Source organism: Nansenia antarctica (genome assembly GCF_963989245.1).
Source record: "Nansenia antarctica genome assembly, chromosome: 3".
Classification (NCBI taxonomy): Eukaryota; Metazoa; Chordata; class Actinopteri; order Argentiniformes; family Microstomatidae; genus Nansenia; species Nansenia antarctica.
In genome coordinates this window covers 78,482,218-78,492,483 of record NC_137688.1, presented here as the reverse complement: position 1 = coordinate 78,492,483, position 10,266 = coordinate 78,482,218, and positions in this window count along the sequence as shown.

Genomic DNA, 10,266 nt, shown 5'->3' with positions numbered 1-10,266 from the left:
TGAAATACTCAACATCTGTGAAAGTTGTAACATTTCTACAACTCACACTCATAAGAGGGCAAGACGGATAACAAAGAAACTTAAAGGTAGTGTTATCACGTCTACACTAGGACAGCACACAATACCAGACAGCAAAAAGTATTTTCTAACTAAAATATTTTATCCTGTCATTGATTGCATGATTGGTGAAATGCAAAGACGATTCTCTAGCTTTAACTGTCACATCATGCAGGGTATCCAGGCACTGAATCCATCCAGCAGCAGCTTTTTGAATGAGGAGGCAGTTAATCTTTTAGCAAATGCATATGGATCAAATGTAGATAACCTTAAACTGGAACTGCAGCAGATTAGAAGATTGTTGGATCAACAAGCAACAAATGGAAAACAAAGTCCCTCCAGTTTAATGGAATTAGTTAATTTTTTGGATCTATACAAGACGGTTTTCTTGGAGATGTTCAGATTATGTAAAATAGCTGTAGTATTGCCGGTCACCAGTGCAGCATGTGAGAGGAGTTTTTCAACTCTTAAAATAATAAAGAATCACCTGCGCTCTACCATGGCAGAGAATAGATTAACAAGTATTGCAGTTCTTAGCATTGAGTCTAAACGTGCAAAAGCTCTGAATTTGGATGAGTTTGTGAAGCGATTTGCTGCACAGCATAGCAATCGTCGCATTCAGCTTTTGTAAATGTATTTATTTGTATTTTTTATTATTTTATTTTTTTAATAGCAGATTTTGTGGCAAGGCAAGTTTATTTGTATAGCACTTATACAACAGGGGCAATTCAAAGTGCTTTACATTATTTAAAAATACAGCAAGAGGAGCATAGTAAGATGTTTTTTTTTGGTAGCCAGTGCAGGGATCTCAGGATTGGTGTAATGTGTTCAAAGTTCTTTGTTTTTGTTAGGACCCTAGCAGCGGTGTTTTGGATGAGCTGCAATTTACGAACAGCTCCTGTTAGTAGACTACAATACTCAAGTCTACTCCAAACAAATGCATGGATGAGTTTTTCAAGGTCTTGCTTGGACATGAAACCTCTCATTCTTGTTTGTTCTGACGATCAAGTTCAGCGCGCATTGTTCATGTTCCTTGTTTATTGTCTCAGAATGAAAGAGATAATAAAAAGTTTTTTTCTCCCACAAACCTATGTCTTTGTAATAATTTACTGGATGAGAGAGAAACCTGTACACATGCACACACTAGTTCTATATGTAGAACAGGCTGTAAGGGATGATAAATATACATAAATGTAAGACATTAAGATAGCCACTTATCAAAATGATGGCCACACTAAAATATCTGCTTGCCACCCCTTGTATAAATCTCTAGAATCGCCACTGATTCATAGTCCAACTCTTGATGTTCCTTCAATTCTTACTCATTATGATTGATCACAGCAAGGATGAACTGGTGGGTTATGATCAGGCTGGGTGATGGAGGAAGCAGGAAGGTCCCTTTAGTCTCAACCCCAATTATCACTAGTCACACCAAACAGACTTCCACGGGAGTGATGTGACACTTTAATAAAATAACTGCCATTGTGAAACCAATACCCTCCTCCTTCCCTCCTAAATGTCTGTTTAACTGAATTTATTGAACTGACTCATGAGTCCTCAAGTGAGACAATTAAGCAATATCACACGAGAGGGAGTGTGTTATACTGAATATCAGCACGGCTGTGATTCGGTCGTAGGTTTATTTTTATTTAATCATAAAAATAAACAAAAAATAGTTCATTTCATGGACTGTTGCCAAGTAACCTGAACACAAACATGTAGTCTAATTAACGGTCATTTAGTAGAACATCTGTGCGGCGGAGTGATACATAGTTAAAAGTCCCAGTGCTGTTATACTGTATATCAGCAGTCATGGAATGCCTCTTGTCCAATCAAATGACTTGGTCGGAACTAACTGTTGTATAAATGTATATAATTCGATGATTAAGTAAATCTCTTCACAAACAAGGTGAACAACAGGATTTTATTGTTGAAATTGAGGTACACGTGCAGGAGTTGGCAGACTGAGATTGGATATACAATACAATGCATAGTATTCTTATGCCATATAAAATGGAAATATATACAGTAATGAAAAACAAAAGTTTTTTTTTTTCCAGAGTATTTTTACAGCATTTATCTACTTCCCTAAAAACCTAGATATGGTAACCGGGCTAAAACTAATAAGAAATAATTCATCAAAACACAATATGATCATCCACATGAAAATAATCATCCACATTTTAAACCGCATTAAAATTGTATCATTAAAATGTTATTATTATTGTATTTATTAAAATTGTATTATTATTTTAAACCGCATTAAAATGTTATTATTAAAATGTTATTATTATTTTATTTATTAAAATTTTATTATTATTTTATTATTATTTTTAAATCTAAAAACTTTCATTCTAAATGTCATTCATCATATTATGTGTAACTTCGTTAGTGAGGTACTTCCTGGCCTGCTCTGTCATGCTCAGCTGGTCGTCCGTCTTCCCAAACATCACCGCCTTCCACTCAACACTCACCTGTACACAACAACAACAACAAGAACATCATCATCATCATCATCATCATCATCATAAACCAGAAAAAACAACCAGTCAAATATTCAGACTTTTTTTTCCCCTTTCAACATGACATTATAATTAATGTGGACACCCTGTGGCATTTTCTTTTCATCTGATCAAGAAGATCTGTACATAAGTATACTTTGTTTGGAGCAAGGACTGACACCGGGGGAGGGGGGGAATAAAGCATTTGAGCTTTAACGGAGCAGAGGAAGACAACCAGTCCTTCAAAGTCAGCAAGGCAGAGAAATACAACCTGTGATTCAGCCACGTCTATTATACTGCATGACGTCTTCAATTCTATTACGAAGCTTCCCCTCTTCTAGATCTACCAAAACCCTTGAAACAGCGAACATTCTGGGGTCGCAAATTAATAAAGTTGAACAGTCTACTTCATGAAGAAAGCAGCATTTTTTTTCTGTGATTATGAAATGTCTGGAGGAGGTAGACAATCGGAGGCCAGGCTCATTGTAATGCATGGAACGGAATCAGAATGTGTTTGATACCATTTCTCGTTCCGTCCCATGCATGAGCCGACAATGAGCCCCGTCCTCTGATTTCTCCCTCCACCAGCCTCCACTCACAGCCTGGCTGCTGCTGCTGCTGCGTGCTGGGTCCAGGTCCAGGTGCAGCTCTGATGGGATGGTGGTCCCGGGATTGTTGTCTGTATATAACAACCAATCAGAGGGCTGGATATTACAGCCAATCAAAGGGCTGTATTTAACCGCCAATCAGAGGGCTGGATATTACACACAGCTATTACTACATTACTTAATGTACAGATAAAGATGCCTACCTCTTGTGTCCAGGAGTCGAAGTCATTGTGTGAATCTACATGTATCAGCACCTCCACTCCAGTCTCCTCTATCGACACCTTCTTAAAATCTTCCTCCAGGTAGCCCACCCGCTGCACCGGACACACACACACACACACACACACACACACACGCGCGCGCACACGCGCACACACAAACACACACACGCGCACACGCGCACACACGCACACACAAACACACACACACACACACACACACACACACGCACACAAACACACATGCACACGCGCACACACACACACACACACACACACACAAACAAAAAAACAAACAGACAAGAGGAAGACAACCATATCAATAACCATAAGAAACCACTAATCTAAGGACATTTAGTGGTTATTCAGGTAGAATATGAACGCACCATCAGTTTCATCGGGCCGTGCATCTTCTCCTGAGTGGCAGTGGTGGTCTTGAAGGGTGTGGGGGTCTGTGGTGTGGGAAGCATGATGGCTTTCCTGACCTTGGAGGTCTGGAACCTTCACAACATGGACAGAACACACGCACACATACGTGCAAGTACGTACACTTGTCATGTTTAAAATATTTCATATAATAGTTCATAGTTCATCAAAATAGAACTTCCCTGGTTTAGTACAGCTTTGTTAGACAGTGTATTTGCAATCGTGTACAACATGTGTTATACAAATACATTCATTTATTGGTTGATGGATTGGTTGGTTGGTTGGTTGGTTGGTTTGTTGAATACACTCACCCTGCATTATGTTTGTGGTATTTGGGGGTGAGGTCCTTGTGGAGGGGGGGGGTGGTGTGGTCACACACCGGGGTGGAGGTGAGGGCCGGGTCGTCCAGGTTCAGGTCCTCACCTCCACACACGTTGAAGAACTACACACACACAAAAGAAAACGTTAACACAAGAAAGGAATCACTCATTGTAGTTTAGAAACCTTTGCTTTTTTTGGGGTGGGTGAAAACTGTTTTTCATTTCTCTTCAAATATCACCAGACAAGACAAAAACATTAAAGATTTAAGCCAAGATTGTTTTTCCCCAGACTTGATGAAGACTCTCTAAATCCAGGACTAAGGGTCTTAATCTGGGCCAGGTGGTCTAACCCCAGGTGACCCCAGGTGAGACGACCAGCCCAGATGAGGAGGTGGTCCTACCTGAGAAGGAGAGAAGGCCACGGTCTTGGCGGGGGTCAGCTGGGGAGACGAGTCACTGTAATCCAGGAAGGAGGTGCTGCTGTGGCCCTTGCTCGTCAGGGTGTAGTGAGAGGTGCTCAGCCTGGACATGGAGGGGGAGAAGGAGGACAGGAGCTCTATGTAGCTCCTGCTCAGGTCGGTTGTGGTCACACAGTTGTCGTCGGAGTCGTCACACAGCTCATAACCGGGTACTTCCTGCATGTCGCCGAAGGGCAGGGGCGTAGCTTCCTGTTTCAGTGGCGAGGTCACTTCCTCCGCCACCTCGCTCCAGGCTACAGGGTCCTGTAGAGAGGGACCATGACAACAATGACAGGTATGATTGGTTCTCTCTGGCCCTGTCTAGAACAGCGGTGGCCCTATGGGACTAGGGACCTGTTGGGTCGATCTGACAGGATTGAAGTGGGACGATTTCAATTCTGCCCCAATCTTCTTAAGTTTACCATCCCCCCGGGAGACAAATGGCTGTGAGCTCTGTGGAATGTCTGGTGTCAAAACTGTGATGTCATCAGTTTAGATGTAATAAGATGAATGGTGGTCGGTGGTCTCCTTATCAACAGCTCCTAATTTAAAACACTGTGGTTTTTAGGATGCTATGAAAAGCAGAGCTCCCACCCTTTTTCCTGTGTCCTGTTGTCAGGTTGTCATTGATTTGTGATGACCGGTGGTCAACAGCCATAAGGGGTCATTTGACCCCTGTGACTAAAACAAATGTTTATATCTTTGCGCTCGATCGAATTTCAGGACCCTCCTTTCATGACTTTTCCTAGATATGTGCGTTCTACTACCCAGTATCCTTACATTTTCAAAATCAAATCAGGATAAGCTAATAGAAAGCTATTTAGCCCTTTTTTTGTGTAGGAAGCAGGTTAATTTACAAGCGGCCAACTAGTGAATAGCAGCTTGAGCATTGTAAAGAGCCACATTTGACCCCTGAGGCGGCTCTTTTAGTAGGTAAAACTGTTCTAGTGTAACTGTTCTAGTGTTAAACGATTCCTCATTCGATTAATTCTATTTGACCTTTCTTGCCCTTAATAGGTACAGACTCAACAATTCTTTACACACAGTGATAATTACATTGGACTCAGATTATCAATATTATGTAATTGCTATATTATGTATTATGCTTTGCTATCAACAAAATATAGCCAAAAGTCTCTGGCAAACATAAATTGTGGAAGCTACTACCATTTTGTTTATGCCTATCCAATCATATCAGATCTACAGAAGTGTGGGAGGAGGAGGAGATGATGGCTGAGGAAGAGAAGGAGAGGAGAAAGAATGGGATCAGGAAGAGGAGGACGAGGAAAAAGAGGAAGAGGAGAAGAAGAAGGAAGTGGAGGAGGAGGAGAAGAAGAAGGAGGAGAAAGAGGACGAGGACTGACCGAGTCGATGAGCTCCAGGGTTTCAGCGAACCCCGGGATGGTCTGCAGGGAGGAGAGCACAGCGCTGGCCTCCGCCTCCAGGTACCTGCTGGGGTAGACGGGTGTGTAGACAGAGCCTCCCAGGTGGACCTCCAGACTCTGGTCCCCCAGGCAGCTCAGGGTGGAGTTGACCAGGCTCACAACCTCCTCCGTCAGGCTGCTGGACCAACTGCAGCAGCCCTCCATAGGCTGGGGGAGAGACAGGGAGGGAAGGGGGAACAGAGGGGAGGGATGGAAAGAGAGAGAGAGGGGGAGAGAGGAGGGGGAGGAAGGATGACATCATTTTGACTTTGGGGAAAGGTAGACAACGGGACAGCAGGAGGGTGAGAGGCAGCTAAGAGGGCCAGGGAGTGAAAGAGAGCGAGAGTGTGTGTGTGTGTGTGAGAGAGAGAGAGAGAGAGAGAGAGAGAGAGAGAGAGAGAGAGAGAGAGAGAGAGAGAGAGAGAGAGAGAGAGACATAGACATACAGAGCAGAGGAAAAAGAAAGACAACCCATTAAACAAACACTCTCTTTCACATGCCGCTGGGCCACAGAGCAGCTCCTCTACATGGAGGCCCTCTGGTGTGGTTGTGGTCATGTGATCATGTGTGCATGGTGGAGATGAACTGAGGGAGTTTTAGAGAGGGAACATGGGGGGAGAGAGAGTAGTGCAAGGGGTGTGTGTGTGAGAGAGAGAGAGCAAGTGAGAGAGACCGATAGAGAGAAAGAAAGAACAAAAGAGATAAAGAGTGAGAGACAGATAGAGAGATAAGACAGTAATAGAGAGAGAGCGAGATCGAATGACAGAGAGAGCGAGAAAAAGAAAAACACGATAGCGAGAGAGTGATAGAGAGAGAGAGCAGGAAAAAGTGAAGGAACACTGACCAGGTCAAAGACAGATGTCTCAGGGTCACTGTCCACATACTGGTCGTCCAACAGGCCGAGCGGGTATCCTGAAATCTATCACAACACACATTTACAACACAAAAGCATGAGTCACATGAAAAACAGACAGTCTGACATTCAACTGAGAAAACAAAGCAAAATCCTGTCCTTTCATCTTCGATGTTGAACTGAACCTCGATTTTATTCATTACATTTTCTTCTATATGTCCATTTATTTTGTGCCGACTGATAAATAGCACTGATGTGTGAGCAGCGGTTCCGTTCAAGTGGGTAATGAGCCCGTCCTCAGACTTCTACCTCTACCCCTGATCAGTGATCACCTTTGTGGGTTGGGTCATGAGGTAGTGGTTGTGTTTGTGGTTATGGTTGTGGTTGTGGCTGCTGTGCAGGAGGTGCAGGAGGCTGTGCAGGAGGCCCCTAGGGGAGATAGGCTTGGTCTTCCTCCTGATTGGTGCCTTGCCCCTGTAGGCGCGGGAGGGGGGGCCTTCCTGCAGGTAGCCCTCGGTCTCCACCTTCCTCCGCATGGTGGAGTTCCAGTGGTTCTTTATGGAGTTGTCGGTCCTGTGACAGAGGCGCGCGCACACACACACACACACACACACACACACACACACACACACACACACACACACACACACACACACACAGGTGTAAACCTGAACCCTGCCCCTATCTGAACCCTGCCCCTACCTGAACCCTGCCCCTACCTGGTGTAAACCTGAACCCTGCCCCTACCTGAACCCTGCCCCTACCTGGTGTAAACCTGAACCCTGCCACTACCTGCCAGACAGCAGCTTGGAGATCTCCGCCCAGCGGTTCCCGAGCCGTTTGTGGGCTTCGTAGATGATCATGTCCTCGTCGTGGGTCCAGCAGGATTTCTTCACCTCGGGGTTCAGGTGGTTGTGCCAGCGCTCCCTACACTGCTTGCCGATCCGCCCGTGGAGGTGTTTGGCAATGACGGACCAGCGCTTGGGGCCGTACTTCTGGACCAACTCGGTGACCTGGGAGTGGAGGAGAACACAAAGGTTAACGGGGCTGTTTTTGTTTGATCTGGGCCTAGATTAAGCCTATACCAGGGGGGAGGCTGGTGGAGGTACAAGTCGGAGGATGGGCTCGTCGTAATGCATGGGATGGAAGGAGGCACGGTATCAAACACGTGAGACGGTTCTCCCGATTTCTACCTCCACCAGCCTCCACGGGCCTATGCCTACGCCTGCTTAAAAACAAGCATCTTCAGAATAATTTCATTGCTGTATCTATGGGAGAGTTCTCCATCGGAAGGGTGATTCTAGTCCTAGACTTGGTTTAAAAAGAACGTTAGTGTGTCCGGGGGAAACCCGCCCTTGAGTAGTATGTGGCTGATGAACATTGAGTAGACAGACGTGAAGAGTGAAAGAAAGTCGATGTTGATGTGTGTCTTCACCCTCTGGTCCTCTTCCTTGGTCCACGGTCCCTTCACCAGCTCTGGGTTCAGAACATTCTGCCACCGTTGCTGACACTGGATGTCGGACCTTCTCTGTCGGAGGAGAGGAATGTAAAGAAAATGGTAGAACGTGAGTCGGAGTCTTCTACATTACACACACACACACACACGCATGCGCAGATTGTGAACAAATAAACAGCCTAGGACGACAACTTAATATTTCCAAGCTTTATGACAGTCAAACAGACAACTAACAGATATTAGTTGCTAGTGTTTCTGTATAATATAATATTATGCAGCTGTTTATTTATTAAAAGACAGTTTGCCTGTGAACTGTGTCACACAGGGCAGGCTGGTGGAGGTAGGCGGAGAGGACGGGCTCATTGTAATGCATGGAATGTTGTGTTTGATACCTTTCCTCATTCCATTCCATGTATTACTATGAGCCTGTCCTCTGATTTCTACCTCCACAAGCCTCCACTGGTGTTACACAATGTTTGTTTACCTTGAATGTATCTGCAATAAGACTCCAGTCATAGTCTTCATCCTGCTCCACCAGCCTCTTCAGCTTCTCATCCTTGAAATCAAGAGATGAATACAGATACTCTGAACCAGAGAAATGCGTAGGAAGACTACAGTGGAGGTTGGTGGAGGTAGAAATCGGAGGACGGGCTCATTGTAATGCATGAAATGGAATAAGGAATGGTAGCAAACACGTGTGTCAAACACATTCAGTTCCATTCCATGTCCATGGTGCATTCAAATGCTCCTCTGAAACTCTGAGCTTCCCACCAAGACTTAGCATTGGATTTAGCGTAGAGCTCTCTGTTGACTAATTCTGAGATTAGTGCCAAATATGGGAATTTAGAGATCTCAAAGGTTCACAGGTTTCTGAGTTGAAAATGCTCAAATTACCAATTTTTGAGGAGTACTTGAATGTAGCATAAACCCCTAACTGATCCCAACCTTCCTCTGGTTCGAGATAACCAGCTCTGGGACATGTGTCACTGTATTAACTTTTCATTAAATGTTGATCTCTGTTGAAAATGTTTCCCTGTGTCTTATAATGTTGGAATTGTGTATATATGTCACTGTAACTTATGCTTATGCAGGGCTCCCTTGTAAGAGAGACCCTGGTCTCAATGAGACTCTCTATTAAAATAAATATTCAATACATTTTTAAAAAGTATGAGCTTATTTTCCTACCCTGAACTGAATATCAAGAAAAGGTTACAACATAAATCAACTCTATGGGGTAAAACATTACCTCTTTCCTGGACCACTTCACTTTCTGCAATGTTTTGTGATATTTTAACTCCATGCATTCCTTGCCCTTGCACAGTGTATGGTCTATGGTTCCACTGAAAAATCAAGACCAAGAGTTGTATGGTTAATTAATGTTAATAACTGTTATATCCAATAGCCCAAGTTAAACAATAATGAGGGAACATTTTTCAAGAGGACTAATGTATACAATTTTAAGCAGAAATTCTATGTTTTAGTATAACAAACAACCCTTTTGGTCTGACAATTCGGACACTGTCAAAGCCCTACCCAAGCTCCCATCCCAGGATGTCTGTTGCCAAGCAACAATGCTGAAAGGAGATCAAGAGGAGAGGGGGGAGAGGGAGTAGAGACATCCTAACCTATTGGTGACACATCTAGTTTATACATTCATTGGCCTTGACCATCTACCATGCAATGCTGCCTGCTTTAGAGCTATTATGTCAAGCTGCTGAATAGACTGGAGTAGCCTTTCACTAGTTCTTCTTCTTTACCATATCTAGCCAAGTTCCTGGGGAAATGTTGATGTGTCACTGATTGTCTTGCAAACTTACCTAGCCCTACTACGAGATCTGGTCTTGCTGCCAGTGGACATGGTGGTCATGATGGTCCCTCCAATTCACTGACTAGTAACTACTAACTACTAGTAACTACTGACTAGTAACTACTGACTAGTAACTAC